This window comes from Carassius gibelio, chromosome A15 (genome assembly GCF_023724105.1).
Source record: "Carassius gibelio isolate Cgi1373 ecotype wild population from Czech Republic chromosome A15, carGib1.2-hapl.c, whole genome shotgun sequence".
Lineage (NCBI taxonomy): Eukaryota > Metazoa > Chordata > Actinopteri > Cypriniformes > Cyprinidae > Carassius > Carassius gibelio.
In genome coordinates this window covers 22451915-22471745 of record NC_068385.1, presented here as the reverse complement: position 1 = coordinate 22471745, position 19831 = coordinate 22451915, and the positions used below count along the sequence as shown (strand labels likewise).

The 19831-nt window shown below is 39.5% G+C and overlaps 1 pseudogene; it reads right to left on the bottom strand.

Annotated features, from left to right (window-relative positions):
- Positions 1-10769: 10769 nt before the first annotated feature.
- LOC128028552 (lysophosphatidic acid receptor 6-like) lies at positions 10770-13066 on the bottom strand (annotated as a pseudogene).
- Positions 13067-19831: the final 6765 nt, after the last annotated feature.

The following is a 19831-nucleotide window of genomic DNA, read 5'->3' as shown; positions in this document are numbered from 1 at the left end:
AACTTATCAGCGACATTTGCAGCTTTATGATACATTCACACCTCAGATGACCGCAAACACCAATAGCCGGGTATAACACTTTTGAAACTTTTACCACATCTGATATACGCCAACAAGCTAAGTTGGTAAACAATTTCACCATTTGGAAAAATACAGTCTAAACAATCCACAATGTAAAAAAATAAATAAATACATAGATTACAAAAAAATCATGGTTAATTTTTGTAAGAGATATAAGATATATACAGTATCTCGGGCTATAGCATTTTATATATATATATATATATATATATATATATATATATATATATATATATATATATATATTGGCCTATAGCATTATATGTGTATCATATAATTATATAGGCTATATATCATCATCATATATCATAGTATATAGTTCAATACGTGCTTTGCTCTTATTTTAGTGAAGCCTGTTTGGAGACGTCCAAATGTAGATATAAAATATGCTATAGCTGAGCAACATTTTTAATCAAGGTAATAATAAAAGGTTTACTCGTCAGGAATTATATCCTCAGCTGGGTCCAGACGTTCTTCAAAATGCAAACATTCGTCATCTGAGTCATGTTCTTCCTCTAAGGAGAAAGTAGCCTCTTTGTCAATGTCCAGGATTTTCATCATCCCAAATGAGCAGAAAATTTCTATGATGGCACAGCATCCCATTCCCGATTTTTCAGGGAACAGGGTTACAGCCAAGTTACCAGAGACGTTCCCTTATCAAAAGCTACGATGCTGTGCTCAATAGCGCTAATGGGAATGAGAATACCAACGCCGCTGCACTGTAAGTGTCTGGACCCCCAGGGTTGTGTAGTGTGTGCGCACAAACATCAAAGAGTTCTCAGACATGACTCTGGGATGTGGACTCAACGGCATGCGAGCCCGGCGTAGCATCGACATCCAAACTATAGAATCTGACAAATGTGTGCGGAGAGGACCAACCTGCCGCATCACACACTTGCTGCAAGGAAGCACCTCTTGCTCAAGCCTTTGAAGATGAAACCCCACTGGTTGAATGGGCACTAACTCCTAGAGGCGAAGTTTGACCACGCGGGTAGGCTAGGGCAATAGCAACAAGAGGTACGAGGGTAGGCTAGGGCAATAGCAACCCTCACCCAATGTGAAACTGTTTGCCTGGTTGCAGCTGCACCCCTGACTCCAGCCCCCACGGCATATGAAAAGCTGCTCTGACTTACGCCACTAGTGTGGTGGACATAAGTCTGAAGACCACGTACTGGATACAGTAAGGAACATTCGGAAGATAATTAGGGTGAGGATGGAAAATAGCTCTGACTCGTCCAGGGGCAAAATCGGAACCGGATGGCAGGACTGACAAAGCCTGTAAATCCCCAATTCTCCTTAGAGAGGTAATGGCCATAAGAAAAAAACATCTTTAGAGTCAGAAGCCTGGCAGGCATTGATTCTAATGGTTTGAAAGGGGTGCCAGCCAGCCCTTTGAGCACTATGGCTAAGTCCCCTGAAGGGGCCGTAGCTCTATTGGATGCCTCAACCTCTGAGCCCCATGAATGAAGTGGGCGGCCAGATGTTAAGGTTCCAGAGCTCCGGCCATGGATGAAATTCTGTCTCCTGTGCCTGAGAGAGAAGATCTCTCCTCACTGGAATTGCCCATGGTGAGCCATCGAGGAGGGATATTATATCTGAGAACCAAACTCTGGTCGGCCAATGGAGCACTATTAGTGTCGATGAACCTTGGCCAGGACTCCCAGGAGTAGAGCAATTGGAAGAAAGGCGTAAAGATGCAGTCTGGGCCACGCAAAGGCCATAGCGTCCAGACCCAGGAGACCTGGATGAGTCAGAGAGAAGCAGAGCGGACATTGTGCCATCTCCTGTGAAGCACAGAGGTCCACTTCTGCTACTTAAAATCTTTCCCAGATTTAAGTGACTAATTAGGGGTGGAGTTTCCATTTCCCGTGTTTAACAGCTTGCTAGGACAGCAAGTCTGCTCCCACATTCATATGCCCAGGAATGCAAATCGCCCTTAGGGACAGGAACTTGTCCTGTGCCCAAAGCAGAACCTGGTGCGCTAACTTGTTCGAGCGGCGCAACTCAAGTCCACCCTGGTGATTTATGTAAGAGACTACAGATGTGTTGTCCACCCGCACTAGGACATGGTAGCCTCTCAACTGCTGGAGGAAGTATTTCAGGACCAGAAATACAGTCTTCATTTCGAGGCAATTGATGTGCCAATTCGAGAAGATGACCTCTACAGATCTCTTGGGCTGGACGGCCAACTAAGGCCGCTCCCCAGCCCATGAGGGTAGCGTCTGTCATTAGCATCTTGCGATGCTAATGATAGATGCTTCCCTAGAGTGGGACCCAAAGTCAGAAACCGGTGTCTGAACCACATAGATAGGGTACGAAGCCCCTGGCACAAAACTCTTATTTGCCTGTGGCGATTGGCCCTTGGATGAAATTCCCTTGGCTCTGAGCCACAACTGAAATGATCTCATGTGCAGGAGGCCATACCACACTGGGAATACATTGTCCTCTGAGCCAGAGAGAGAACGCTTTTCTTGGCGTTGATTCTCAAAACCAGAGATTCGAAATGAGCTAGGACGACATGCTAATGTTGAATTGCAAGCTCTTGAGACTGGGTTCAATTCAGCCCGTCGTTTATATACATTTTAAATGTGGATGCCCTGGAGTCGTAGAGGAGCCAGAGCTGCATCCATGAATTTTGTGTAAGTGTGAGATAACAAAGCTAGGCTGAATAGAAGAACCTGATACTGGTAAGCTTCGCCCCCGAAAGCGAACCTCAGGAACTTCCTGAGTTGTGGCAATATTTAAAAATGAAAATACACATCCATTAGATCTATGATTAGACGCAGCCCCCTGTCTTTCTTGGGAATCAAGAAATACCGACTGTAATAGCCTGACTCTCTGTCTGGCAGAGGAATACATTCTATTGACCCTTTAACCAGCAGAGTCTGTGATTCCTGTGTCAACAGATATGCACGTGCCGGTTTCACAGAGGTGGAGACCAGGCTGTTGAAACGCAGAGGACGTTTTTCTTTGCGGCCCGGTGAAACATACCAATTTGAAAAACTAATGGAATGCATAGTCAATATAAAAAACTTGATGACAAGTAATTTCGTGTTGTGTTAATTATACGACCTAAAAACTCTGCATTTAATAATCTAGAACACTGTCTAAGAATTGATGGCTGCTCTGTCAATTCTTCGTCATCAGTTAGGAATCTAGGTTTGTTATTTGATAGCAATCTTTCCTTAGAAAGCCACGTTTTAGCATTTGTAAAACTGCATTTTTCCATAGTATGACCATATTAGCCCGGTCCTGTCAAGATTTCACTGGCTCCTTATCAAACATTGTATAGATTTTAAAATATTGCTTATTACTTATAAAGCCCTGAATGGTTTAGCACCTCAGTATTTGAATGAGCTCCAGTTACATTATAATCCTCCATGTCCGCTACGTTCTTAAAACTAATTTTTAATACCTTTGATAATTGCAATTGTAATTTGATAATTCCTAGAATATCAAAATCAACTGTGTGCGGCAGATCCTTTTCCTATTTGGCGGCTATTCCGAGGTCACCAATTTTCTATTTCTCTCTTATTCCGAGATCACCATAGCCACCAGATCCAGTCTGTATCCAGATCAGAGGGCCACTGCCGTCACCCGGATCTAGTACGCATCCAGACCAGATGGTGGATCGGCACCTAGAAAGGATCTCTACATCCCTGAAAAACAGCGGAGACCAGGACAACTAGAGTCAAGTCAAGTCACCGTTACTCATATAGCGCTTTAAACAAAATACATTGCATCAAAGCAACTGAACAACATTCATAAGCAAAACAGTGTGTGAATAATGCAAAATGACACTTAAAAGAAGTTCATCATTGAATTCAGTGATGTCATCTCTGTTCAGTTTAAATAGTGTCTGTGCATTTATTTGCAATCAAGTCAACAATATCGCTGTAGATGAAGTGACCCCAACTTAGCAAGCCAGAGGCGACAGCTGCAAGGAACCGAAACTCCATCAGTGACAGAATAGAGAAAAACCTTGGGAGAAACCAGGTTCAGTTAGAGGGCCAGTTCTCCTTTGACCAGACAAAACCAGTAGTTCAATTCCAGGCTGCAGCAAAGTCAGATTGTGCAGAAGAATCATCTGTTTCCTGTGGTCTTGTCCTGATGGTCATCTGAGACAAGATCTTCACAGGGGATCTGTATCTGGCGCTCTAGTTGTCCTGATCTCCGCTGTCTTTCAGGGATGTGGAGGTCCTTTCTAGGTGCTGATCCACCATCTGAGTACAGTGACCCTGTGAACTGGATACACACTGGATCTGGTGGCTACGGGGACCTCGGAATAAAAGAGAAACAGACTAATATTAGCATAGATGCCATTCTTCTAATGATGTAGCTAGTACATCGGGTTGTATGGGAAGTGTTCCCGGTTCCGTTTACCTAATTAATCCAGCCTAAAAATCCTTTAACAGATTTGGATATTTAAAGCATATTAGTATGTTATGTTTCAACCAGGTTAAAGAGATGGGTCTTTAATCTAGATTTAAACTGCAAGAGTGTGTCTGCCTCCCGAACAATGTTATGTAGGTTATTCCAGAGTTTAGGCACCAAATAGGAAAATCTGCCCCCCACAGTTGATTTTGATTTTCTAGGTATTATCAAATCACCTGAGTTTTGAGAACGTAGCGGACGTAGAGGATTATAATGTAAAAGGAGCGCATTCAAATACTGAGGGGCTAAACCATTCAGGGCTTTATAAGTAATAAGCAATATTTAAAAATCTATATGATGTTTGATAGGGAGCCAGTGCAGTGTTGATAGGACCAGGATAATATGGTCATACTTCCTGGTTCTGGTAAGAACTCTTGCTGCTGCATTTTTGACTAGCTGTAGTTTGTTTACTAAGTGTGTAGAACAACCACCCAATAAAGCATTACAATAATCTAACCTTGAGGTCATAAATGCATTGATTAACATTCCTGCATTTGATATTGAGAGCATAGGCCGTCATTTAGATATATGTTTGGGATGGAAAAATGCAGTTTTACAAATGCTAGAAACATTGGTTTCTAATGAAAGATTGCGATCAAATAGAACACCTAGGTTCCTAACTGATGACGAAGAATTTACAGAGTAGCCATCAAGTCTTAGACAGTGTTCTAGTTTATTACATGCAGAGTTTTTAGGTCCTATAATTAACACATTTGGTTTTTCATAATTTAGCAGTAAGAAATTACTCGTCATCCAGTTTTTTTATATCGACTATGCATTCTATTAGTTTTTCAAATTTGTGTGTTTCACCAAGCAGCGAAGAAATATAGAGCTGAGTATCATCAGGATTACAGTGAAAGCTAACACCATGTTTCCTGATGATATCTCCCAAGGGTAACATATAAAGCGTGAAGAGTAGCGGCTCTAGTACTGAGCCTTGAGGTACTCCATACTGCACTTGTAATTGATATTATAAATCTTCATTCACTGCTACGGACTGAGGGTCATATAAGTTTGATTTAAACCATGCTAATGAACTTTCATTAATCCCCACAAAGTGTTCAAGTCTATGCAAAAGAATGTTGTGGTCAATTGTGTCAAACGCAGGACTAAGATCCAATAAAACTAATAAAGAGATACAACCATGATCATAAGATAAGAGCAGATCATTTGTAACTCTAAGGAGAGCCGTCTCAGTACTATGATACGGTCTAAATCCTGACAAGAAATCCTCACATATACCATTTTTCTCTAAGAAGGAATATAATTGTGAGGATACCACCTTTTCTAGTATCTTGGACAGAAAAGGGAGATTCGAGATTGGTCTATAATTAACTAGTTCTTTGGGGTCAAGTTGTTTTTTTGACGAGAGGCTTAATAACAGCCAGTTTGAAGGTTTTGGGGACATATCCTAATGACAATGAGGAATTAATAATAGTCAGAAGAGGATCTATGACTTCTGGAAGCACCTCTTTTAGGAGCTTAGATGGTATAGGGTCTAACATACATGTTGTTGGTTTAGATGATTTTTGACGTTTATACAATTCTTCCTCTCCTATAGTAGAGAATGAGTGGAACTTTTCCTCAGGGGCTCTATAATGTCTAATGCGATACTGTAGCTGATGGCTGAATGGTTGCAATTTTATCTCTAATAGTATCAATTTTAGAAGTAATTTAGATTTTAAAATTAGAAGATTTTTTTTTTTCGTTAATTTAGTCACTGTATTGAATAAATACCTGGGGCTATGTTTGTTTTCTTCTAAAAGAGAAGAAATACCTCTAGCAATACAAAATACCTCCAGTTTTGTTTTCCTCCAGTTGCGCTCCATTTTTCCGGCTGCTCTCTTTAGGGTGCAAGTATGCTCATTATACCATGGTGTCATACTGGTTTCCTTAACCTTCCTTAAGCGTAAAGGAGCAACTGTATTTAAAATGCTAGAAAAGATAGAGTCCATAGTTTCTGTTACATCATCAAGTTGTTCTGAGCCTTTGTATATGCTAAGAAATTTGGATACATCAGGAAGATAACTTAAAAAGCAGTCTTTTGTGATAGAAGTAAAGGTTCGTACTTACTTGTAACAAGTAGAATTTACAATTTTGGCTATATGAAGTTTGCACAAAACTAAATAATGATCTGAGATATCATCACTTGGCTGCATAATTTCAACACTATCAACATCAATTCCATGTGACAGTATTAAATCTAGAGTATGATTTCGACAATGAGTAGGTCCAGAAATGTGTTGTCTAACCCCAATAGAGTTCAGAATGTCTATAAATGCTGATCCCAATGCATCTTTTTCATTATCAACATGGATATCAAAATCACCAACTATTCAAACTTTATCTGCAGCCACAACTAACTCGGATGTAAAATCACCAAACTCTTTAATAAAGTCTGTATGGTGCCCTGGTGGCCTGTATACAGTAGCCAGTACCAACATAACAGGGGATTTATCATTAACATTTGTTTCTCTGGATAATGTTATATGAAGCACCACTACTTCAAATGTGTTATACTTGAAGCCTGCCATCCTGAAAACGTTGTTATAAATTGAAGCAACACCTCCCCCTTTGCCTTTTGGACACGGCTCATGTATAACAGTAATCTTGGGGGGTGGACTCATTTAAAATAATGTAATCATCAGGTTTTAGCCAGGTTTCTGCCTATCAGAGCACATCTGGATTATGATCTTGATCATATTAGCATATCAAGAACCACGGGGCAAGGTTCTGCAACAGCTTATCCCCCAGGTTGTCAGAATCCTGATTAAACTGATACCACCCAGCATCCTACACCCATCATAAACTGCCTTCATACACCATGTCTAAAGAAAAAATAAAATAAAAAATAAAACACATTCCAATGGTCTTTAACGTATATCTGCACTCTGCACTTTCACTTAGCTGTGTACTATAGACACTCTTGCACAATGGTAAGTTTACATACATACACTAAAGACACACTGTAACAATCCATATGTTCTAAAATAATACCTGCTCTGAGCCACCTCAGTTGTGCACAAGCACTTCATTCTAAAACTCTTCTTACATTCCTACAATCTTACTCTCCACTAATCCCAACCACTCTAAAGCAATATTAAACTGGGGTGCGTTTCCCAAAACCATAGTAACGTTAAGTTAGCAACTTTGTTGGTTGCAATACAATTTTCCATTGCCAACCAAGTTGCTAACAGCAACGATGCTTTTGGGAAACACACCCCTGTACTGTACTGAGCCGTGATAAATAGATATATATAAAGTATACTTTAAAATATATAGTTTAACTTTCTTTAAGTTTACTTAAAATTAACTTGAAGTGTACTTTTTTGTTAAGGCTTTTATACAACAGATAGCAACAGTGCTAATAATAGTGACACCAGAAACAACAGAATTCTGCAACACAGTCAACAGCCTTAAAGGGAAAAAACACAATGCTTCTCAGGAAACTCAGGAAACAAGCGTTCAAAGCATGTTTCATTTTGAGTTAATATACATGAGTCAGTTTTGAGAGCAATTCCTGTCAAATGTCCTGCCAAATGGGGCCAGGGGTTATTTGAGAACAGTTATGATGGCTGAGCTATTTTCTGGACAACTGCTGTGCTTCGCAGCATCTCTTGTAATATGGTGCTAATGTTGAAATGCCAGAAGGCCACTCACAAATATACACTAGCCTCTTTGTATGTTATGACCTATTCCTTTTTGCAGGCTTGTGGTCTAAGGATGCAGCATAAAAAGGACAAAAAAAACAACAACATAATCCATAAAATCCAAGTCATGTTTGCATACATTCAAATAATGCAGACTCAACATAGCTCATACATTTAGTGAGTACCTGGTACATGGAGGTATCTTGTTTTTCTTTCTCAGCAGGGTGCAGTTAAGGGCTGAAAGTAGAGATGAGTTATGATTTTGTGCCTGTTACCATGAGGTGTCACTCACTTACTGACCTCACCATTCTGGAGGGGATGTACACTTATGAGGCTGAGTGCTATGTAGGAGGGTGTGGAGTCAGATGCTGTTCTGTATGCAAAAATCAATATCTGAAACTTGTGCAATTCAAAACTTTATCATAGTTCCTGCAATGTTGTATTTGAAGGTCAGATTGTTGTCAAAGATTGTCCCAACATCTCAGACCAAACTGTTTATATATATCTTTAGAAAGTTCTAGCTGTATGAACTGAACGTATACTCATATTAATATAATATATATTATTGTTTATTTATTTTTTTACTTTTGTTATGCTTTTTGGCCTCTTTGTTTGTTTCATTGCAAATGAAAGATAAAAAAAAATGTTTGCAAAATCCTGATAAAATAGAATCTAACAGACTGACTGAACAGCCTAAATAATATATGTAATCTTAATTTAGTTAAAACTGTCTTCAATTCTTTGGATCATGCACCCCTCCCTCTCACAACATCAGAAAATTAACCAGTCAAAGGTGCAGAAATAGTAAACAAGCCTGTGTTTAAATTTTTAAGCTATTAAATGGAGCTCGAGGTGACATGCTGGGGTTCAGATGCTGTGTTTGTGCTGGGCTGAGCAGCAGAAAAAAATATGTGTGTGTAATGCTTGTTTTAAGTTTGGAGATCTAATCCGGTATTTATCAAAAGCACACCAGCTCCATCCTCAGTGCCAGAATGACAATCTGTTGAGAAGAAATAATGCAAAATCAACTTAAACCAGTAGACATCCATTAAAATGTACGTAGTGGTGGGTCTCAGAACAGCTGTCAAGAAATTAATTTTAAAATTAAGCTTGTTTTCTATAATAATATTCGTTTCAATTATTTACTTTTAAGTAAACTTTATTTTAGTTCCAAAACATGATCTTTAAAAATTGATGGATTACAGTGTGATTTTTCACACTATCATAATTACAGTTTGGAGATAAAATCTGAATAATTTGCATATAAATACTGTCACAATGCGGAAAAAAAATATCATGCCGAATTTTTTATTTTATTTTATTTTTCATTTTTTTATTTAGTAAAAAATTATCAGCACATTTTTATAACATTCACCTACATGCATGCTGAAACAGGACGAGCTTGAGGAAGTGAAAATAAAACAGAATTTCAGTTTGATATTAGGGAACTAACACACTGCTCATTGAGGATGTCTTCTATATTTAGATCTTTGCTAGTAGATCTAGCTAATTGCCTAAAACTTACTTAAAATGCATTCAAAATGTGTTAAGTGTAGCATGGGCAACTTTCTTGCCAAAATGTTAAATTGTCTAAAACAATCATGAATACAAAATGCGATCTTAGTAATTGGTGGACCAACTACTGGTTCTGAGACTACACAATATCTACCTTTTTGACCTTATTGGACCTTATGAGATGTGTATGTAGGATAAATAAAGTTTAGTCAAGGATTTAAAAAAATATTAAAATATTTGTGTAACCAAATATAATATTAGAAGAATCTATAACTTAAAAACCCAAAGTAATTCACCAGTTCTGAATTTTGTGGAGGACACATACATAAAATATGATCCAGTCACGGTCAGTGCTGTTGAACGCAAAACACTACGTGCTTTGCATGACTAAATGTGAACAGTTGCATTTGGAGTAAGAGTGAAGTCAGTACTTCTCATTAGACTTTTTTTTAAAGTCTTTTTCATTTCCTCTTTTTCTTTGTTTTTCAAATCCTAAACTAAACTACCTGTGGATGGCGTGGCAACACAATGGGTGCGGGTGAGCTGACATTTCAGTTGTGCCAACAGCTTAAGAGTTGGATCTCCCTTTACAGATATAGCAACACTTAAATACAGACTTTAACAGCCATGTTTAGAAGGGAGGATTTTGGTCATGATTGGATGTTAACCATTCCTGCCAAACCTAGCGCTGTGCTATCATGTCAAAAATAGTGCGGTTACAAAGATATTTTCAACCTCATTTACCCCAAAGCTTAGCTTATTTTTGCCTGCAGCACATGATATATTTATAACAATGCAGAGAACAGAATTCTGAAAAAGCACAGTTGATTCATGAACGCACCTCACATCAAAGTGAATGAAGTACTTCTGATTCACTATTAAGTTACTGACACTTTGAGTGGTGGAAATGTTGTTCTTACAATGCATTTAGTACATTTATGGAGGCATATAGATATTAAGAGTTTAAACAGTAACTGCTAAATATTTTAAGAGAATATTTCATCTTTGAAGCTGCAATATACAGACTATATAGTACTTTTTGTATTGAAAATACACAAGGAGAAGGAGCGATAGTAAAACACCTCTAACTATATTTATCATCTAACTTTATTTTCAAGTGAAGTTTGTAACAGAAAAAAAACACTGTGCATTATGACAGTATCAATGTCAGTGCAAAGTCAATATACAGTATTATATAAAATGACAACAAAAGTTTTCAGCTTGTTAATTCTATGACACTTCAGGCATTGCATAAAATGGCACCATTCTATTTTGTATGTGGGTTTAATTAAATAGTGCTTAGGAATTAAATCCCTCCAAAAGTATGTTGTGTAATTACTGTACTGAGAGATATTAACAAAACAATTTAGGGAAAATTCATGTTTTATGCCTCATTTCATCCACTGCAGAGGGCTTTTTTGTATATTCAGTTTCTTTACACACATTTGTCCAGTACTTGTCCTTATACATTAGACTCATTGTGAAACATGTTGTTCTTTATGGACCTCAGGCTGAACTGAAGAGAGGAGTTTGTCTCTGACTGCAAAGCCTCAGAGAACTTGACATCAAAGGAACGGTGCATCTGAGACTTCCTTATAATGGAGTTTTGTATCGTCTCTGATGTGAAATAGTAGACTATGGGGTCGAAACAGCAGTTGGACACAGCAATACACAGAGCAATCGGATAGATTGTCCGAACCACTGATTCTACTGCACAGCCCTCCAAAGTTTTTGTCCGCACAAGTGAATAGAAGACGAGGTTGACGTTGTAGGGGATGAAACAAAAGCAGAAGATAAAGAGGTGGACAATGATCATCCTCAAGATCTTTTTCTTGTTCAGCTTCCCTCCCGACTAACAGTCTGTGGCCTCCTCAAAGTTTGGAGTACCATAGCGGAGCAAACACCGTTCAGTATCAATGGGATAAGGAATCCCACTGTCTCTATGAAGATGACTACCTTTAAAGATGGCTCTTCCACTGATTTGAGGAGAAGTTCTCAAAGCAGGCTATTGTGTTGTTTTTTTGCTTGTTAGTACTGTTCAGCATGAAGCCTGTCGGAAGACTTCCAGACAGCACTAGAACCCAAACAGCAGCACACAAAATTTTAGCATTGCATTTGGTCCGGAGCCCCCTTGAACGGAAGGGGTGAACGATGGCGAGGAAACGGTCCACGCTGATGCATGTAAGGAACAGGATGCTCCCATACATGTTGATGTAAAAGAGTGAGACAGAGAGCTGGCAGAGGAGGCTGCCAAATGGCCAGTTCTGCTGAATGAAGACCCTCAAAGGGAGTGTGAGCACAGATAATAAATCAGAAACCACAAGATTCATCATATACGTCGTGGTCTCATTCCATAGTTTCAGTTAACAAGTAAAAATGTACATGGCTGCAACATTGGTGATGAGTTCCACTATGAAGACAATGCTAAACACTATGCTGTAGAGTGGATATTTGAAGTTGTCATTCTTTGGGCAGTGGGTGATGTTATATAGCTGCAGAGAGGAATTTTTGTTGCTGGCACTGCCGGTCCATATCTGTGTCAAAGCCACCATCTGAACAGTGGTATTGTACATCTCAATGAAACAAAGGCACAACTATAGGCTGGCAGATGGCCGAGGCTACACAATAAGAGAATTTTCCTCAGTTTCCTAAAAAAACTGTGCTAAACACTCCTCTGCAGCATTCTTCAACAAAGCCTAATGTTGAAGACCTGACTACCTCTTCCCCTCCCTCTTCCTTCTGTCCTTTCCCTAGCCACACCACAAGATTGTTGTCCCAAGCATAGCAGCTATTCATTTCAACGTTTCAATTAACACAGTCATTTCCTCTGGTTCGACTTGAACAATATCATCCACATGCAGCCAAAGTGAGTAGTCCTGTTAGAATCCACTCCTGGTATATCCCATTGAAGGAAAACCAATTTCTTTGTCCAAAATACGAATTAAAGCATTCCCAAATGCTTACCAAATTCTTCCCAGACTCGTATTGAAGTATCCTTTAAATTAGCTCTCTTTGTTCTAAGTCCCACAGATTGTCCAGTGATTGTGGAGCACCTTTAGACAGCATGCAGTTCTCTCTGAGTGTGACAGCGCAAAAGCAAGTCAGACTTGCTTCATCTGAGTGTCTATTTCCTGGCCCACCCAGTTCCTTGCTGCTCTGTCTTGTTGTCTCCAGCAGTAGCCTCAGGGGCATTCTATCCTGTGAACACTGAAGAGGTTAGAGAGAGGCAGTTGTGCTGTTCCTTACGTGCTGGTGCCATCATGACTATCATATTTGAGTAACCATGGCTCCTCCTACATCCTGGATAGGTCCCTCCTCCTCTGACAGAGAAGACAGAGGGCAAAAAATGATTATATAGTGTGCAAAGTGCAAACTATTTTTAACTTAAGATAACTCTTTTAACAGCTTTGAATTTGTAATTGTATTATTTAATATTAAATACAAGCATCACCTCTTATTGGAGTTGTTATTCGTGTTTAAACTGTTTTGTTGAAATTAAGAGTCTGGAGCTATATAATGTGGATAAAATAGATTATTTAGTGGTGCTTTGGAATAATTTTGGTAAAAATGTTTTAGTTAATATTGAAATCTCAGACTAGTACCGACAATGGTATATTGACAAATAGTTCTTAGCTCTACAGTACTTAAGAGATACATTTGACAATACTAAGCCCCTTTCACACTGCAATTCCAGAAAATACACAGGTAATGTGCAGGGCCGCATTGAGAGCTCACTGGGCCCGGGGCTATGAGTTACCCTGAACTCAGGTCAAGTGCCCTGTGCAAAACCGTCTCAAGTTCATGGTCTCAAAACCAGCATTTAAAAATTGAATTCTCTCCCGGTGACATGCCCCCACGAGGAGAATTTTGAAAAATAACCCCTGAAATGATGACTTAAGGTGAATATTGTGGAAACTAATTGATACATTTAGATAAATATATTTAATACATTATAGCAAATTGTATCATAATACAATTTATTAGGCCTATATATATATAGAGTAGCAAAGTAGCCCTAATAAATATACAAGACTGAACCACATAGATGTAAAATATAAAGGCTATCATGATCATTTTGCCAACAATGAACCATGGATTTGTTTTGTTTATAATACGTTTTATTTTTCACTTAAATACAACATATAACATTCAAAACTCATTGGCTTTGACTGCATTTGAAGAAAAATAAACACATCAGTTTTCTGTAGCCTTGTGCAAACTTATTCAATAAAATTAGACTTCTAGAATGTTCTTTCCAGTACAAAAAAAAATAATATTTGTAATTTAATTGGACAACATTTTAAGGAAGTGTAGTGCAAATATCTTTATATAATTATACATCCATTATAGTTAACTTTCTTTCCACTGCAAAAAATTATACATTAAAAATAATTATTAATTAAATAATAATTATTTCCCTCCTCCAGAAACCCATCAGAAATGATTGACAAATTATGAGGGAGCGGGAGACAGGAACACAAGGGGGAACACTGGGGCAGGGCCGGCCCTGCACTGGGGAGATGTATATGGAATGTTAGGCTAAACCTGTACTATCTCTTTTAATATAATCACTTTCATATCAACTATATTTGAGTTTTAAAAATCTACATGATTACATAGCCTACCATATCAGCCTCGGGAGTCATCTGGTCTGACAGACAAGGAACCTTGACGTCGCTTTTACTCTGGCGCCGATACAGGATAGCTGTCTCTGTGACGTGCTCTGCAGTTGTTTTTGTGTTTTTGTTAGTTTGTCCTGTCTTTAGTTATATTCCTGCAATCAGTTTCACCAGGGATGAACTGCTGAACATTCGGCAGAACGCACCACAAGATGTTTTTCCGGATTTCAATTATTCAGACGTTTTACTGAACGTTGTTATCGGAGGAGCAGCGGCGCTGATCAAACGATTCAGGACGCGCAGACAGGGGACGCGGGCAGGAGCACTCGCCAGACTCAGGAAGCGCAGATTTCGAACGCCGTTGCCTAGCATCCATCTGGTAAATCTACGCTCTCTACCCAACAAAACTCCTTCTGCTTTATCGGACAAATAAAGATTTCACACACTCTGCTGCTCTGTGTTTCACAGAAACCTGGCTGAGTGTTGCCATACCGGACAGCGCGCTCCATCTGCTGGGCTTTCAGCTGTTTAGAGAAGATCGCGACGCAGAATCAACGGGGAAATCGCGTGGTGGCGGGACATGCTTTTACATCAATGAACGGTGGTGTACGGATGTAATGGTGTTAAAGAAGATGTGCTGTCCTGATCTAGAAATGCTGTTTGTCAACTGCAAGCCGTTCTATTTCCCCCAGGAGTTTCACTCGTTCATTCTGTTTAGTGTTTACATTCCTCCATAAGCACAAGTAAGCCTGGCTTTACAGAAACTCACTGATCAGATCACAGAGACAGAACAACAAAATCCTCTGTTTTAATCATTCTCGGGGACTTTAATAAAGCCAATCTCTACCGTGAACTGCCAAAATACAGACAGCATGTTACTTGTCCCACAAGAGACAGTAATATATTGGATCACTGTACACCACAATAAAGGATGCATATCACTCTGTACCACGAGCAGCTTTGGGACATTCTGATCACCTTATGGTTCATTCTATACCGTCCTACAGGCAGAAACTAAAATCAGCTAAACCTGTATTAAGGACTGTAAAAAGATGGACTAATGAAGCAGAGCAGGATTTACAATCTTGTTTTGACCTCACTGATTGGAGTGTTTTTGAAGCTGCTGCCACCGATCTGGATGAACTCACAGAGACTGTAACATCTTATATCAGTTTCTATGAGGATATGTGTATTCCTACCAAGACTCACCTAAATTACAACAATGACAAATTGTGGTTAACTGCAAAACTCAGACAGCTCCATCAGGCCAAAGAAGATGCTTACAGGAAGGGGGACAATGTCTTGTATAAACAGGCTAAATACACACTGGAAAATGAGATCAGAGTGGCAAAGAAGAATTATTCTGGAAAAATAAGGACTTAGTTCACTTCCAACGACTCAGCATCAATGTGGAAAAGTCTGAAAGAGATTACCAACTACAAGACACCACCCCCCAGCACTGTGGAGAATCAACAACTGGCAGGTGATCTAAACAAGTTTTACTGCAGGTTTGAAAGAACACCCATCACCTGCCCTGAACACCTTTTCACACAACCGTTCACACCAATAACAACTCCTGCAACCCACACTGAATGCCTCTCCAAACAACCGTTCACACCATTAACAGCTCCTGCAACCCATCCTGAACACCTCTCTAATCAAGCACTCTCACCATTCACATTTCCTGCATCCTCCCTCTCCCCAACACCTGCAATACAGACTAGCGAGGATGCGGTGCGCCAGGTCCTCCAGAAGCAGAAAAGGAAAAAAGCACCAGGCCCAGATTGTGTTACACCAGCCTGTCTGAAATCCTGTGCTGACCAGCTGGCCCCCATCTTCACACAAATCTTCAACAGATCGCTGGAGCTGTGCGAAGTCCCTTCATGCTTCAAACGCTCCATCATCATCCCCATCCCAAAGAAACCCAAAATTACAGAACTAAATGACTACAGCCTGTGGCTTTAACATCCGTAGTCATGAAGTCATTTGAAAAACTGGTGCTGGCCCACTTAAAGGACACCACTGGACCCTTACTGGATCCTCTTCAGTTTGCCTACAGAGCAAACAGGTCTGTGGACAATGCAGTAAACACTGGACTGCATTATGTTCTGCAACACCTAGACAGACCAGGGACTTATGTGAGGATCCTGTTTGTGGACTTCAGCTCGGCCTTTAACACATCACTAAATCATCAAAAACCTCCTCCTGCCCAAACTAACTCAGCTCTGCGTGCCCACCTCCGTCTGTCGGTGGATCAACAGCTTCCTGACAGACAGGCAGCAGCTAGTGAGGCTGGGAAAATACGCATCCAGTACCCGTACAATCAGCACCGGAGCTCCCCAGGGCTGCGTTCTCTCCCCACTGCTCTTCTCCCTGTACTCTAATAATTGCACGTCTAAGGACCCCTCTGTCAAGCTCCTGAAGTTTGCAGATGACACCACACTCATCAGCCTCATTCAGGATGGTGACGAGTCTGCTTACAGACGAGGTTAAAGAGCTGTCTGTCTGGTGCACTCTCAACAACCTGGAGCTTAACACACACAAAACAGTGGAGATGATCGTGGACTTCAGGAGAAACCCCCCTGCACTCCCCCCACTCACCATCATGAACAGCACTGTGACTGCAGTGGAGTCATTCAGATTCTGGGCATTCTGGGCACCACTATCTCTCAGGACCTGAAGTGGGACATTCATATTGACTCCATTGTGAAAAAGGTCCAGCAGAGGTTGTGCTTCCTTCGCCAGCTGAGGAAGTTTAACCTGCCACAGGAGCTGCTGAAACAGTTCTACTCCACAATCATTGAATCTATCCTCTGCACTTCATTAACTGTCAGGTTCAGCTCAGAAGACTACAGAGGGTAGTCCGGACTGCTGAGCGAAACATCGGTACAACCCTACCTTCAATTCAAGAACTGTACTTAATCAGAGTGAGCAAAAGGGCTGGCAAAATCACTCTGGACCCCTCACATCCAGCACACTCCCTCTTTGAACTGTTGCCATCTGGTCAACGCTACAGAGCACTGAGCACCAGAACGACCAGACACAGGACCAGTTTCTTCTGTCAGGCAATCCATCTTATGAACAGCTGATAATAACTGTGGAACACACTACACTTTATATTTATATACACATACACTTACTATTTATCTAATACACATACTTAGTATACACTTAAATTTTGCACATAATATACCTGTACTTACATAACTGCATTTTGTAATATACCTGTCTACAATTGTCAATTTGTATATTGTCATTCCTTATCTACTTATTTGTATTTTTTATTCTTTTATAATGTGTTTTATGTTCTGTCGCTGTCATTCTGTTGTACTGCGAAGCTTCTGTCACAAAAACAAATTCCTCGTATGTTTTCCTCGTATTCCTCGTAACATACCTGGCAATAAAGCTCATTCTGATTCTGATTCTGTGCCCGCTGCCTCTCGCTCCTCTTGTGATTATCGCCTGATGCTTGCTGCTTAATATCACACACTCCATAGTGACAAACAGAAAAAACGCGAAGGCATATAGTAAAATTGGCCTTGTATTCATTGTCCCTCATGTTTTCCAGCCACGGGTAGTTATTTTCCCATTCAATTCCATATTTTTGTGCTCTTGTCTTTTTCCCCGGATGCTCGGAGCTAGTTATTTTTAAATTTCTCACCACTGATCAAAGGCCAGCCTAGCCCTATTGTTAATGTGGCCATGGTAATATTTGAAAAAAGCGATTTCTAATTATTGGAGGATTAGCCCCCATCAATGTCTACGGCAAGAAGCGAGTGCAGGCAGGTTGGAATGGGTGGAGAAAGGTGATGATTGGTTTACAGATTCAACCAATGAAACTGAAGCAGAGGTGGAGTCAGGAAATTTGGAGGTGTGGAAGGAATACTTCAGACAGATACATTACTGACGCTTCGTGGGAGGCATTTATTGCAAGGTAAGTTCATTTACCATATATTCTCATGAAAACAATGAAAATCTCTAACATTTTAGATAATTAGACAGCATTAATAACATAAAAGATAGTTAGCAAACAAAGATACACAGAACAAATAATCATGCATTTTCACTTGACTGCTTCATCAGTTAATTTCAGCAAAGCTGGTTATGAGGTAACTGGAGTAAAACATGCTTTTCCAATGTTTCCACGCTGTCTGTGAAACAGAAATGAGCGAAAAAAGTACTCATTCGTATCTCCTTGACATTACATCAGTCAGTTAGCGTTAGCATTAGCATTAGCACTGCTATCAGGGCAGGAGTACTCAAAATAACTGTTATTTTTAATGAACTGTGTGCTGCTTTTAGGGCAGGAAAACTCCATATTCATATTGCTAGTATTTTACTAAACTATGTGCTGCTTTCAGGGCAGGAGTATTCAATATTCATATTACTGTTATTTTTAGTGCATTTTGTGCTGCACTCAGGGCAGAAGTACTCAATATTCATATTAATATTATTTTACTAAAATATGTGCTGCTCTCAGGGCACGAGTACTCAATATTCATATTACTGTTATGTTTAGTGTAAGGTACTGCTCTCAGGGTAGGAGTACTCAATATTCATATTACTATTATCTTACTAAAATATGTGCTACTCTCAGGGCACGAGTAATCAATATTCATATTACTGTTATTTTTTAGTGTATTATCTGCTGCTCTCAGGGCAGAAGTACTCAATATTCATAATACTGTTATTTTACTAAACTATGTGCTGCTCTCAGGGAACAAGTACTCAATATTCATATTACTGTTATTTTACTAAAATATGTGCTGCTCTCAGGGCACGAGTACTCAATATTCATAATACTGTTATTTTACTAAACTATGTGCTGCTCTCAGGGAACAAGTACTCAATATTCATATTACTGTTATTTTACTAAAATATGTGCTGCTCTCAGGGAACAAGTACTCAATATTCATAATATTGTTATTTTACTAAAATATGGGCTGCTCTCAGGGCACGAGTAATCAATATTCATATTACTGTTATTTTTACTGATCTATGTGCTGCTCTCAGGGCAGGAGTACTTAATATTCATATTACAGTTATTTTTACTGATCTCAGGGCAAGAGTACTCAAAATTCATATTACAGTTATTTTTACTGTTCTATGAGCTGCTCTCAACATAGGAGTACTCTATATTCATACTACTGTTATTTTTAGTGTATTATATTCTGCTCTGGGGCAGAAGTACTCAATATTCATTTTACTGTTATTTTTACTGAACTATGAGCTGCTCTCAGGGCAGGAGTACGTGATATTCATAGTTTTAAGAATAATATATATATATATATTTTAGATTATTACATTTATAAATCAATAGAAAATTTCTGCATTATTGAATGATCTTTTATTTTGTTTTCCAGTTACCTGGAGGAGCTGGAAGAAACAGGACGAATCAAAGGAGCTAACACTGAAGAGGCATCTGATGCTGCTGGGTGCAAAATGGTGCAAAAATGGAGATTAATGAAAAATGGTGTGTGTTTGGTTCCACCTGATAAAAGCACATAATAGCCAAGGGTATTCGAAGGGTAA